Genomic DNA, 15,504 nt, shown 5'->3' on the forward strand with positions numbered 1-15,504 from the left:
AAGAAAAAGAACCGAACTAACATACCTGAAAGCCGGCAACAAGCTCTAACATCCCTCGCGACCAGAACGAACCGCAACCTGAAAAATAAAAAGACAACCACACACAACAATAATAACAAGATAATATACACAAACATGCTAAGTTTATTTATGAGTCTTTAGCTAGACTCACCACCCCGAATTCATTTGTTCCTGGGGTGGAGGGTAACAACCTCCTCACTCGGGTCAACGGGCCCTCCAACATAAGCCTTTAACCTATGCCCGTTGACTTTAAACAACCGGCCATCTTCATGGCCTATCTCCACGGTCCCGTAAGGAAACACTGACCGCACAGTGTAGGGACCCGACCATCGAGATTTAAGCTTGCCAGGAAACAACTTGAGACGTGAATTGTACAACAACACACGATCGCCCACTCGGAATTCTTTCTTGTCCTTCAAGCGGGCATCATGGAGCGTCTTAGTACGTTCCTTGTACAGCTTGGAGCTTTCATACGCATCGTGGCGAAGCTCCTCAACCTCGTGAATCTGCACAAACCTGTTTTCACCCGCAGCAGCCATGTCAAGATTAACTGTCTTCAAAGCCCAGTATGCTTTGTGCTCGAGTTCAACAGGCAAATGACAAGACTTCCCATAGACCAATTTAAACGGTGTGGTGCCTATAGGAGTCTTGTAGGCTGTCCGAAAAGCCCACAGTGCATCGTCCAATTTCTCGGACCAATCCTTACGGCTAGAATTAACCGTCTTCTCCAGGATCCGCTTGATACCCCGATTAGTAACCTCGACCTGTCCGCTCGTCTGCGGATGATATTGTGTGGAGAATCGATGTTGCACACCATATCGGGACAATGCTTTCTCAAGCTGCGCATTACAGAAATGCGTCCCACGGTCACTAATCAATGCCTTCGGGGCACCAAAGCGAGCAAACAGCTTTTTCAAAAACCGCACCACTACCCTCGCATCGTTAGTGGGCAAAGCTTGTGCTTCAGCCCACTTTGAAACGTAATCAACAGCGACTAGGATGTAGCGGTTGCCAAAAGAGGTCGGAAAGGGGCCCATGAAGTCTAGCCCCCATACGTCAAAAACCTCACAAACTTGGATGCCGTTTTGTGGCATCTCATGGCGTGCAGAAATGTTGCTCGCCCTCTGGCAAGAATCACAGGACCTCACCCACTCATGGGCATCACGGAAAATAGTCGGCCAAAAGAATCCGGCATCAAACACTTTCCTCGCCGTGTTGTTCGCTCCGTGGTGGCCTCCCGTGGGTCCCTCGTGACAGTGGCGTAAAATGTCCCTCGCCTCGTCACCATACACGCATCGCCGGATCATCCGATCCGCTCCTACCCTAAATAAGTAAGGGTCATCCCAGAAGTAATGCTTGACATCCGCAAAGAACTTTCGCTTCTGCTGGTGGGTCATCCCCTTGATCAGGATGCCACTAGCTAAGTAGTTTGCAAAGTCAGCAAACCATGGGGAATCATCACTAGTCTCGATCCTCATGAGGAACTCGTGGGGGAAATTGTCATTGATGCTAGGCCCACGAGTTTCCTTTTCCTCGGAATGCTCAAGTCGAGACAGATGATCGGCTGCTAAATTCTCAGCCCCTTTTTTATCACGGATTTCGATGTCAAACTCTTGCAGCAGCAAGATCCAACGTATCAGTCTCGGTTTAGCATCCTGCTTGCTAAAAAGATACCGAAGAGCTGCATGATCCGTGTACACAATGGTCTTGGAAAGGACAAGATATGACCGAAACTTATCGAAAGCAAAGACCACAGCTAGGAGCTCTTTCTCTGTCGTGGTGTAGTGCTCCTGAGCGTCATTCAAGGTCTTGCTCGCATAGTAAATCGGGTGAAAGTGTTTATCTTTCCTTTGACCCAAGACAGCCCCGACTGCGAAATCACTCGCATCACACATCAACTCAAATGGCAGCTCCCAGTCGGGGGCAACCATGATCGGGGCATTCACTAACTTCTCCTTCAACAACTCAAATGCCCGAAGGCATTCATCGGAGAAAACAAACTGGGCATCCTTCTCGAGGAGCTGAGTCATGGGACGGGCGATTTGGGAAAAGTCCTTTATGAATCGCCGGTAGAAACCTGCATGACCCAGAAAACTCCTAATAGATTTCACGGATGTGGGAGGCGGGAGCTTTGAAATAGTCTCGACTTTGGCTCGGTCAACCTCGAGACCCGCCTGTGAAATCTTGTGCCCAAGCACAATGCCCTCCTTCACCATGAAGTGGCATTTCTCCCAGTTTAACACAAGGTTGGCTTCTTCACATCTAGCCAACATCCTTTTCAGATTCCCGAGACACTGATCAAAAGAACTCCCAAACACAGAAAAATCATCCATGAAAACCTCCATGGAGTCCTCGATCATGTCGTGAAAAATGGCCACCATACATCTCTGAAATGTGGCTGGGGCATTGCACAGTCCAAAGGGCATCCGCCGGTAGGCGAATGTGCCATAGGGACATGTGAATGTCGTCTTCTCCTGGTCCTCAGGAGAGATGGGAATCTGAAAATATCCTGAAAAACCATCAAGGAAGCAGTAGTACATCCTTCCCGACAACCTCTCCAACATCTGATCAATGAAAGGGAGTGGGAAATGATCCTTCCTCGTGGCATCATTGAGTTTGCGGTAGTCAATGCAAACTCTCCATCCGGTGACAGTACGAGTAGGAATCAACTCGTTTTTCTCATTGGTCACCACTGTCATGCCTCCTTTCTTCGGGACTACCTGTACAGGGCTAACCCATGGTGAATCAGAGATCGGGTATATCAAACCTGCATCAAGTAGTTTGATGACCTCTTTCTTCACAACCTCCTGCATGTTGGGGTTCAAACGCCTCTGATGCTGTACTACAGGTCTAAAGTCCTCCTCCATCAAGATCTTATGGGTACAAAAGGATGGATTGATCCCTTTTATATCCATAATCTTCCAAGCAATCGCCTTCTTGTGCTGCTTCAGGACTTCAAGCAATCGATCCTTTTCTTCCTTCGACAACCCAGCAGAAATGATAACGGGCAGATGAGTCTCTCCCTCCAAGAAAGCATACTCCAAATGATCTGGGAGCTCCTTAAGCTCAACCGAAGGTGGATCCTCAATAGAAGGGCGTGCTTTAGGCTCAGTCACGCGATCCACAACCTCAAATACCTCGGGACACGGGGGAGATGCGTGACCTATCAGACAGGTCACCTCCTCAACCATTCGGTCCACACTAGGTGAACCAAAAGTCTCCCCTCCAAGCAGCTGTGTGTCCATAACATCCTCCTCGAATGTAGCATGAAGATGATCACTCACATAAGTATCGATAGTCTCAATGAAGTAGAGTGTATCATCCTGACTCTGTGAGTGTTGCATGGATTTCCCTATATCAAAGGTAACCTCCTCATCATCAACTCTGAGAGTAAGTCTACCAATGCAGACATCAATCAAGGCTCTCGCAGTGGCTAGGAATGGGCGACCTAAGATAAGGGGAACGTTTTTATCCTCATCCATGTCCAGAATCACGAAATCGACAGGAAAGACAAACTTGTCGATTTTCACCAGCATATTCTCAACTATGCCTCGAGGGTACTTCACTGAACGGTCGGCTAGCTGAATGCTCATACGAGTCGGCTTGGGCTCTCCCAAGTCTAGCTTAGCAAAAACCGCATATGGCATGAGGTTTATGCTAGCTCCAAGATCAGCCAACGCATTGCTGACCGACAAACTACCGATCAAACATGGGATAGTGAAACTCCCAGGATCATTCATCTTCTTCGGTAGTTTGTTCTGAAGAACCGCTGAACACTCCTCATTCAAGGTCACTTGCGAAAGCTCCTCAAGTTTCTTTTTGTTGGATAGGATATCCTTCAGAAACTTGGCATACTTAGGCATTTGAGCAAGTGCCTCGACAAATGGTAAATTTATATGAAGTTGCTTAAAAAGCTCGAGGAATTTACCATAGTGTTCTTCCATTTTCTGCTTCTTCAACCTCCCCGGATATGGAATGGGAGGGACATACTCTCTCACTGGCTCCTTGGGTCGTGCGGTACTTGCTGGGACTCGCCTCTGTTGCACCTCACCCGGAGACTCAGCCTCAATCTCCTCATCAACCTCCTCGTCATCGACTGGCTTTTCTGAAACAGCCGGAGGGATGGCTTGAGCGGTCTTGCCGCTCCTCAACGTGATGGCCTTTGCTGTAGCATTTGGATTTGGCTCTGTGTTGCTCGGAAGGCCCCCCTGTTGTCTCTCAGACAACATCTTGGCAATCTGGCCAACTTGGTTCTCAATGGCCTGCATGGAAGCCTTTTGGCTTCTCAACTCACCCTCGTGCCTCGTGAAACGCCCGTCATACTCCCTAAAACGCTTTTCATTCTCCGCTTTTTGAGTGTTTTGACCAGCTAAGATTTGACTAAGCATATCATGTACACTAGGATCACTAGAAGGAGGCGGCTGCTGAGGACGAGGTGGACCATATGCTCCATGGGTCGGAGCTGTGGGACGTGGAGCGAATCCGGGTGGATGCTGGTTAGGAGCATCGGGCTTCCAACTAAAGTTTGGATGATTCTTCCACCCCGGATTATAAGTATTGCTGTAGGGATTGTTTTGAGGACGGTATTGGTTTCCCATGAAATCAACATGCTCGTGTGACATATCTCCCGTCGGAAAATCACCTACCTGATATGCTCCCCCACTCGAAGAACCTCTCGAGTGCATTTCCATCACTCGATCAAATTTCGAAGACAAGGCATCCATACGTGCTGTCATGGCTGTGTAGTCGTCCACATGATGAACTCCCTGCCGAGAACTCTTTCCCCTCGGGGGCTGTTGCGTCCGGTTTTTCGCGGCACACTTTTCAAGAATCTCAAATGCCTCGGTGGCATTTTTCGTGCCGATATCACCACCCGAGTATGTATCAATCATCATCTGTCCCTGACTGTCCAAACCATGGTAGAAGATCTGACACTGTTGCCACTTGGGCAACCCGTGATGTGGGACCTTTCTCATAAGCTCTTTGAAACGCTCCCATGCCTCGTATAGGGACTCGTCCTCGTCCTGACGAAAGTTCAGAATCTTGGTTCTCAACCGAACAGTTTTCTCTGGAGGGAAATATTTCTGAAGGAACTTCTCAGCTAATTGATTCCACGTAGTGATAGATCCAGCTGGAAGTGAAAGAAGCCACTCCTTGGCTCCATCCCGTAAGGAAAACGGAAAGAGCCGAAGGCGGATAGCATCCGCTGATGCATCACGAATCCTAAATGTGGCACAAACCTCTAGAAACCCCGCGATGTGAACACTAGGATCCTCGTGATCCTTGCCATAAAACTGCACCGCATTCTGCAACATCGATATGGTGCCAGCCTTGATCTCGAAATTATTATTGTCGATTGTCGGTGCATTGATGCTCGCAGGCAAACCATCGAGTGACGGTTTTCCAATTTCATTCAAGATCCTATTCTCCTCCGCGTCCGCCATGTCTACCCGAACCTCGTAGAAGGTGTCGTCGTCCGCTGCGTCTGTATCAATCGCCTCGGCTACCACGCGAAACCGCTCCCGAAGTCTCCGGTGAAGATCACGCTCCGGCTCCGCTGAAGGCTCAACGATATCAGTAGCAGGGGTTGAGGACATGCACGACCTGTAGGGAATAAGGAGCACAATGCACAAAAATATATACAAAAATAAAAACAACTAGCAAATAATCATTTTTTTTTCAAATAATCAAGCAAAGGCAAATAAAACAAGTAGACAAAAACTTTGTACACTTTTCACAATGGCTAAATAAGTAACTCGAATCGTTTTCAAGAAGACCGCATCCCCGGCAACGGCGCCAAAAACTTGATGTGCGTGAATTATATATATTTTTAATTGAGTTTTTCTTCACACAAATTTAGTTTTAAAATGGTTTTTCACCCAGAAACTAACTACACACACAAAGGGCAAGTGTACCCGTCGGGTGGTAATATAGCTAATCGGTAAGAACCGGATATCAATCCGTGGATGCGGTGTCTCGATACTAAACTTTTGTTACTTCAAAGCCTTTTCAAATGATTGGATTGGTTTTTCTAACTTATCATGCAAAATAAATAAACTACTAAAATTTCTAACAAATAACAATAACTAAGAAAGGTTGCCTAAACTAAGTGTCCACTTATTCACATGTGACAACAAAGAGGAAGGGATTGTGATGATGCAAGCTTCAATTTTAGCTAAGTCCCCAATTAAGGTTTCCTAGTTTATAATTCTTAGGAAAATTAAAAATGAATTAACATTCTAATCACCTAAAAATTATTCCTTTAAGCTCACTTGCTAAGTTGATGTTAATCTTTGATGATGAGTTATTCATTTGTCAAAACTCCTAACTCTACAAATTAGGGAAAACTAATATGAGAAACACACTAATCACCCTAACTTGGTTTTAAGTAGTTGGCACTATCACTATGTTCTTGATATGAACCACAAGCATGGTCATGCTAGCTAACAACCTTGGCCTAAATCATCAACCAAACATGAACACAAACTATAGAATTCATATAAACATACTTTTGATCTTTCCAAATCTAGATGCAAGAATTCACACACAAGCTCAAATCATTGTTCATATCATATTAGCACTCACCATTCCTAGTTTCATGCTATGAATCATACTAACAAGTTAACAAGATTCAATAATCATAATCTCTACATGGGCTTTCCAACACAACATGTAAATACTTATGAGCAAACATTCAAGAACAAGAACTTTAAGCATGCATATGAACTCCAAGAACAAAATCAAATGACAACATGAAGATTAACAAGAATAATCATCACATCTACTTCCATATTATCACATGTTCATAAGCTTCAACATAGTTTAGACAACACAAATGTTTAGCCTACAAGGCTCATAACTACCAAATCAAGCATAAATAACCATAAATTGTTCATAATGTAGTAAGCTAACCAAGTTAAAGACAAGAATTAAATGGTGTTTGAGTAGATCTTCAAGTGGTTTAATCCTCTTCAAGGCTCCTTCTTGGCTCCAACAAGCTTCCAAGACCAGATTCTTGAGAGAAAAAGTCACCAAAATGCTCCAACTCCCTTGCAAATGAGCTAGAAACTCGTATTTAAACTGCTGGGCGTTTGGCACTACCATGCCACCTTTTGGCACGGTCGTGCTTGGCAAGTGTCAGAGCTACTTTCTTGAGTGTTGACCAAGCAAGCTACCATTTCCGGAAAAATCGCGCTCAAATGTTCCCGAGGTCGCACGACCGTGCTCGGAGATCCTCTGGTCGTGCGAGCCGGTAGTGCTCGGTAACAGTCACCTCGTTCTCGGAAACAAGCTGATCAGAGGCTAAGATTGACTTGGCACGGTCGTGCCACTGGTTGGCACGGTCGTGCTTCCCTTGATTTTGAAGATTTGGCTGCTGGGTGCTAGTGCTGATCGAGAGTGCCGACGTCGGGAGGCTTGGCACGGTCGTGCCACTGTTTGGCACGGTAGTGCCATATCTGGCAGTTTGCTGGAATGCACCATTTTAGCTCTATTTTGCTCCAAAAGCTTCCGTTTCATCACCGGGCCGAAGCCCGGACCTGTATTTTCACAAACAACTCAAATAAGTACCAAAATCAATGAAAATACAAAGAGTTTTCGCATAAACGGGGCGTATTTGACGTTTAAAAGATGTATAAATTCTTATACATCACCACTCGACATAGTCTTAAGAATTTTTGGTTAGACTTAGCAAACCTAATTTATTTTTATCACAATGTAATTATAGTTCTATATCTTATAATACAATATCTGTTCACCATGTGATCTTTTTAAACCAATTAGACTACCTATGCTGGTCTTTTATTTGTATGATCTTCTGATCTGTATCAGAATGAGGCTTTGAAGGCTAGGGATGAGCTCGGTATCAACCGCTCTCGAAAATCTCCAAAAATGGGTAACGGTACTGTACTAACCGGTACTGAAAACGCCAAAAGTCGGTACCGAAAATATTTCAGTTTGGGAAATTCGGTTGGGGTATTTGGTATCATTTGCTCATCCCTATTGAAGGCTATAGGAGTTACAGAAGTTGTTCTTCTTGTTGTCAACTATCAGCCAGAGGTGGCAAATGGGTCAGCTTGGGCTATGTGCTATCTGTAATGGATCATATGGGTTAAGCTAAAAGATATAAATAAATAATGTTTGTGGATTGCCCCAAAGCCTTTTTTCAACCCATTTTGCCACCCTTTATTGTGTCAGACTATGGATTATCAAATACTAAAAATTTGCTTTATAAAACAGTCTTCATGGAGCAACCACTAACAAATTTAGAATACATTATTTATTTATATCTTTTAGCTTAACAAATTTAAAAGCAAAATGGGTTAAAACACTGTTACACAGTGGTTCAGGGTTGAAAAAACTGCCACCCTTTATAACTTATTTAGAAGAAATATGTTTTAAGAAATCTGATTGATTTTTTTTATATTTGTATTCAGTGTCTGAATAAATTTCTTGATTCTGCAGGAGTCGAAGTCAGCCCTACATATATTTTCTTGAACACATATATTTTCTTAACAAATGATGTTCGTGTCCGTTCACTTCGTTTGCAGCTAGCCCTACATATGCATACATAGTTACATACATTCATACACTAGCAAATCAGTTAAGACTGTTGATGAATCTTTTGTTAATCGTATAAAAACTAGGCGATGAAACTAACGAAACATCATATGTGAAACTGCATTCGATCTCCTTGCAACTCGAATCTAGCTAGGGAGTTCAAGATTAGCGAAGACACGACTCTTCCAGCTACAAATATCCGTAGTGTAGAAAACCCGGTTCAAGATCTTGGCGGAACCCCGCCTTTAAAAAGACCTATATTCGCATTTTTTGCAGGCGGAATGCATGGAAACTTGAGACCAATTTTACTTAAAACTTGACAAGGTAAAGAACCTGATATTAAAGTATTCGGGCCAATGGCCTGTGATAATAAAAGTAAAGCTAAATACCGTATGTATATGAAGAGTAGTAAATACTGTATTTGTGCTCGCGGGCTGTATAGTGGAATCGATATACTACGAATGTGCCCCCGTTATTATATCTGATAGTTATGTCGTGCCTTTTTCGAGGTTTTGAATTGGGCGGCTTTTCGGTTTTTGTTTTGGAGAAAGATGTGGTGAATCTGGGTCGCATTCTTAGAGCGATACCGGATAAAAAGTATATAGAAATGCAGAAGAGAGTGAAGATGGTGCAGCAACATTTTATTTGGCATAAGATGCCTGTAAAATTTGATTTGTTTCATATGATTCTTCACTCAGTTTGGAACAATAGAGTTTTTGTGTAACTAATTCTTGTATCTATTATGTGTAACAAAACTTAAAAGTGTATGGTTTTATATTCTTTTTTCTCGATTGCATATAACTAAGAGCGGCAAAACAGGCAGGTCAGGTCGGGCTGTGTAACATGCATGGTTGTAAAACAAGATCTCGGAGGCCGAGTACTCGCTACAAGGTAGGTTTCCGAGGCACGAGTACTCTTCCTCTAGGCTAATTACTCCCCGAGTAATCTCCGCCTAGGCCGAGTACTTCCCGAGTACACCCGACTCCGACTAGGAAGCGCCTAGCGACTTCTGCGACCATGGTAACATGTTGAATAGGGTCCGTGTTAAAAACAAGTAAGTTTGACCTGTTAATTTGACTTTTCATCAAGTTAATGAACAAATTAAATGCAAACTTGCACCTATTAATATAGTATGGTGTTGACAATGATTGTGCATTTTCAACAACATGTATGTTATGGTCATTTTGTTTTAAGTTGTTGCTGATGATTTATAAGGAGATCAACAGAACTTGGAACATTATAAATGTTTTTATAATTATTAAACTTGCAAAATACTAATGAATCCAAATTTTACACTATATTGTGATACTACCCCCGGTCGGAAATCTCAAGCTTCGCCACTGCATGGGTCAGTAGGCAAGATCACAAATATAAGTTTATTGATTTATTCATATTATTTGACTCATTTGGTGAATTTTATTTTACTATCTCATGCTTCATAATCGCTATGATGTTTCCGTTTAAAAAGTTCAAAACATATATCTATGAGTTCCAAACTATTCACCTATTGAAACATATTAACTCAAGACCGATCTTTTTCATTTCAAGTTGGTGTTTTACCTTTTTTATTTCTATAGGATTATTACCTATGGTATTGCTAATTTATTTAACCGATTTATAAGCTAAGCTAACAAAAAAACGATACAATTAATAAACTAACGAAAATTTACGACTCCGCCGCAACGCGCGAATTTCCCACTAGTATATATATATATATTGTGACACCCCAGGATAACCAGTGAACAATACAGCTTACCTAGCTTCCTCAGTAACCGCATGCTAAATTTCGGGACGAAATTTCTTTTAAGTTGGGGATAATGTGACAACTCGAATTTCCAAGATTTCTATTTCGCATTTATTGCACGTTCATTGTTTATTTAGTGGTTTATTGCACATTTAATTGCTATGGAATTATATACGTTTTGATGCAATGAATCGTATTGTGTGATTGTGCATGGTTGTTTGTTAATTGTAAAAGACTTGGTAAATATATGAACTTGGTGGTGAAACTATGAAATGGTTATGAGATGGTGTACATGTGTAAAATATGATACTTAGGGAGGTAGAGGGTAATTAGTGAAATCCTAGAGATACTTAACCCTAATCCCTTTTCACTAATCATTTGCACACAAAACAAAACACGTACTTGCAATTCTCTAATCCTCTAGCAATCATCATCACCACCATCATTGGCACAAGGCATTCATCACTTTCGATTTCTCTTTTTCTCTAGAATCACTCAAGGTAATTGTTTATCGATTATTGTAATGCTTGTAAACCTAATTGATTGTTTGATCATTATCAATTCTTGATTATGTGTTCATGAAAACCCTAGCTCTCATATGATACTTCTGTGATTTTGATTTGATTCTGAATTATTGATGATGAGGATTAGTTGTACGGTTGATAGATTGTTCTTATGATGATTGTTATTGTTAAGTATTGGTGGATTGATATGATCTTGCACTGTGAAAAATCATGAACTAGGGTTTAGAATGATCTTTGAAAAGTAACTGTTGATGTTGAAACGTAACTGTTATAATCGTATTACTTGTAGACAGAGTTTTAGTGGATGTGCATTGTCTGAGTTTTAAAAGAAGTAAATGGTCCGATGTTTTTGTATAAAGGAATCACTGGGTCCGACTTTTGATAAAGGAAGTCTTTGGATCCGAGTTTTTAAGCTTAAACTCATGTCCGACCTTTAACATCATATAAAGGTCCGAGTTTTATCAACTTATGTAGATCCGAAGTTTGTGAATGTTTAATAATGTCCGTGTTTTGGCAAGGATTGGGTGGTCCGAGTTTCATTATAGGGCCTAGTCCGAGTATATACATGTGGATGAGTCCGACTTTATTATACATATCATGTCCGAATTTTCTTATGATCAAACACAATGGTCCGAACTTTACATTGTAGAGGGTTGTCCGAGTATTGCTTGTAAAAATGTCCGAACTTCACAATCAAATGTTGTAGTCCGACTTTTAAGAGGTTGTATGGTCCGAGCTTTTTAGAAAGTGTGTTGTCCGACCTTGTTAAGGAATAAGGGAAGGGGTCCGAGTTTTGAACCCCCTAGCCCTGTCCGAGTTTCATGTTCCCCTCACATGGTCCGACCATTGTAAATGCCTAGGGTCCGACTTTTTGCTCATATCAGGGGATCCGATCTTTAATTGCGTTGCCTTGCCCGTTTTCCTTAAATGATGGACTTGTGATGCAATTGCTACTTAGTAATGACTGTGTTGAATCCTGTATGTTAACACTATTAAACTACCAACCATATGAGGCGTGTTAATAGATAATTATAGTAGAACAAATGGTGAAAACATTATACGAAGTATATATTGTATCACATGAACAGGATAGAATGTTTATGTAGTGCATGATGTTAACTGTCAAGTATTATGTGATATAGACTTGCATACAAACTTTTATGATCTTGAACTGATTGTGTAAACATGCACGCTCTAGGACTTGACTGACTACGTGAACACATAACTTAGCATACCGAGCAAACCCAGGTGAGTTCACACAGCCAAGGCATGGGGTTCCCAGGGTGGGAATGGGTTTTTGGATTATTTATTCGTACTTACTCAGATGATAGAATTTAATGATATGGTCCTCAGGGTGAGGAAGGGTAATGATGAGATACGACCTAGACTAGTATACCAATTGAACTGATCTTCGCACACACGCCAGGGGTTGGCCGCGATATTATGACTGATCTTCGCACACATGCCTTGGAAAGGCCGCGAACTATATACTAAAACTTCGCACACATGCCAGGGTGGCCGCGATACAAATATACCTAGTCTAGAATACTTGAGAACTTTCCCTAATCTTCGCATACATGCCTGAAGGGCCGCGATACGAACTATTACGATACATGACTTAATGAACGAACACAATGCTCACTATACTATTACTAATACTGAACTATAAACTGTGAACTCGCTCAACTAGTTGTTGATCCTCTATTACATGCCTTGCAGGTCGTTAGATATTTGGAGCTTGCACAAGGAGGAGCAGGTCGTTGTGGAGCATGGATCATGAATGCTTAATTAAACACTTATGGCATTTCATACATTACTATTTACTTTGGGTTTACTTACATGCTTCCGCTACTTAATCAATGTTTGGTTTTGAACATCAATCATGTCGTGATGAATTACATTATCTACTTTTATTATTAAATGTTGTGTTCGATATGATTGGTGGCTTGATCCTGGTCAGTCACGCTCCCAAGCGGTGATACTCCGCGTGTGGATTTTGGGGGTGTGACAGATTGGTATCAGAGCCATTGGTTATAGAGAACTTGGTTTTAATATGGGAAAACGTTTTTATTAAAACCAGACTATAACCAGAACAGTGCTCTCAACGATCCACAACGACGCTTCGCTCCACGTGCAAGACTCAACATCCTAGGTAATAAGGTTTATGTTTATTGCCTACATGCTAGAATTGCGTAGAACTTTGCTCGTAGTATGCATACATTACTTTGCTCACTACTTGTTATTGCTTGGGAACACCTATGTGCTTACACTCTTCTGTCATCGCACTATTCGCGAACCTTTCTCACTTATGTTGCCTTTGATGTGAAGATCAATGGCCGGACGAATTAACATGACACAAGCTCAGTTGACGGCTTTCGTTAATGAACAAGTTGCTGCGGCACTTGCAGCTGCTCAAGCAGGTAGTATACCCTACAGTTTAGACTCACACTAGGATCTTAGATCCTACATTAACTCTTGTATTTAACTTTGTCCTATTCGTACACAATAGGTCAACACGCTCAGCAGCCCGTCTGCACTTTCAAGAACTTCATGGACTGTCGTCCGAGCTCATTCAGTGGCACCGAGGGGGCAGTGGGACTCCTCCATTGGTTTGAGAAGCTAGAATCTGTGTTCGAAGTGTGTGAATGCCCTGAGGCTCGCAGGGTTAAGTACGCCACTGGTACTTTGGAAGGAATCGCGTTGACTTGGTGGAAATCGCAAGTACAGATCCTAGGGTTGGCAGCTGCTAACGCCACCCCTTGGAATGATTTCAAGGAATTGATCAAAAGGGAATACTGCACTCGTGAAGACATTCACAAGCTGGAAGATGAACTGTATCACTTGAAAATGGTTGGGTCAGAGATCGAAGCTTATACCAAACGGTCGAATGAGCTGGCCGTGCTATGCCCAACTATGGTGGACCCTCCAGTCAAGCGCATTGAGTTGTATCTCAAGGGGTTAGCGCCAGAGATCCAGAGCCATGTGACATCGGCTAATCTTGATAATATCCAGGCTATTCAGCGCCTTGCTCATCGTATTACGGATCAAGCAGTGGATCAGAACAAGCTGCCAAAACGCACCAGTGCTACCACTACTGCTGTCACTACTTCTGCTACTCCCAGTGACAACAAGAGAAAATGGGAGGGGGATTCCAGCAAGGGATCAGTTTCTGTTCAGTCTCAGCAGCGCAAGACAAATGACTACCAGAATCCGAGTCAGCAATCATCTGGCAGTCAGGGGCAGGGTGGATATCGGGGAATTCACCCACTGTGTAATAAGTGCAACAGACACCACAGCGGGCGGTGTCGTAAGGAGTGTTGTCAGAGATGTCTCAAGTTAGGGCATGAAGCTAAAGACTGCAGGAGTTCGCGACCTGCAAATCAGAATCAGCAACACCCACCACCAGCTCCACAGAACCAGTATCAGCATCAGCAGCAGCAGCGGGGCAACAGGGGATGTTTTCAGTGTGGGGCTGAAGGTCATTTTAAGCGTGATTGTCCCCAGTTGAACCAGAACCAGAATCGCAACAATAACAACAATCAGGGAAATGGCAACAACAACAACAATGGTGGGAACAACAACGGCAACGAAGCAAGGGGTCGTGCATTTGTGTTGGGGCAGGGTGATGCCAGAAATGATCCCAACGTCGTTATGGGTAAGTTTCTTCTCGACGATATTTATGTTACTGTTTTGTTTGATTCGGGTGTGGATACGAGTTATATGTCTTTGAAAATGAGTAGATTGTTAAAACGTACACCAACACCCCTAAACACCAAACATGTCGTAGAACTAGCAAATGGTAAGAGTGTAGAAGCCACGCATGTAGTCAAGGGTTGTAACATCGTTCTAGCGGGTCAGGCTTTCTCGATTGATCTTATTCCGATAGTTATGGGTAGTTTCGACATCGTCATCGGCATGGATTGGTTATCCAAGCAGCAAGCGGAGATCCTATGTAAGGAGAAGATCATTCGTATTCCTCGTACGGGAAAGGAACCTCTCGAAGTTCAAGGCGACAAGAGTGGTGCAGTGGTTGGCATCATCTCTTTCCTGAAGGCTCAGAAATGTTTACGAAAGGGTCATACGGCTATTTTGGCACTTGTTACAGATGCATCGGCGAAAGAGAAAAGGATTGAGGATATTCCAGTTGTACGCGAATTTCCTCAAGTGTTTCCTGAAGATTTACCTGGTCTACCGCCTCATCGTCAAGTCGAATTCCAAGTCGAGCTAGCCCCAGGAGCAGCACCTATAGCTCGCGCACCGTATCGATTAGCTCCAACTGAACTAGAGGAACTGTCAAAGCAACTACAAGAGCTCTTGGATAAGGGCTTTATTCGTCCAAGCTCTTCGCCTTGGGGAGCTCCAGTACTATTCGTGAAAAAGAAGGATGGCACTTCCAGGATGTGCATTGATTACCGTGAACTGAACAAGGTCACAGTGAAGAACCGCTATCCTCTTCCTCGTATTGACGACTTATTCGACCAGTTGCAAGGGTCGAGTTACTATTCCAAGATTGATTTAAGGTCAGGGTATCATCAGCTGAGAGTCCGGGATGAGGACGTCTCCAAGACAGCATTCAGAACTCGCTACGGTCACTACGAGTTTCTAGTCATGCCATTTGGGCTTACGAACGCGCCTGCAGTATTCATGGATCTAATG

At 43.0% G+C, this 15,504-nt stretch overlaps 1 pseudogene; it reads left to right on the top strand.

Moving 5' to 3' along the window:
* The first annotated feature begins 8,699 nt into the window (after positions 1 to 8,699).
* Positions 8,700 to 9,304, top strand: LOC110892766 (annotated as a pseudogene).
* Positions 9,305 to 15,504: the final 6,200 nt, after the last annotated feature.

The sequence above is a fragment of the Helianthus annuus genome, chromosome 4, assembly GCF_002127325.2.
Source record: "Helianthus annuus cultivar XRQ/B chromosome 4, HanXRQr2.0-SUNRISE, whole genome shotgun sequence".
Lineage (NCBI taxonomy): Eukaryota > Viridiplantae > Streptophyta > Magnoliopsida > Asterales > Asteraceae > Helianthus > Helianthus annuus.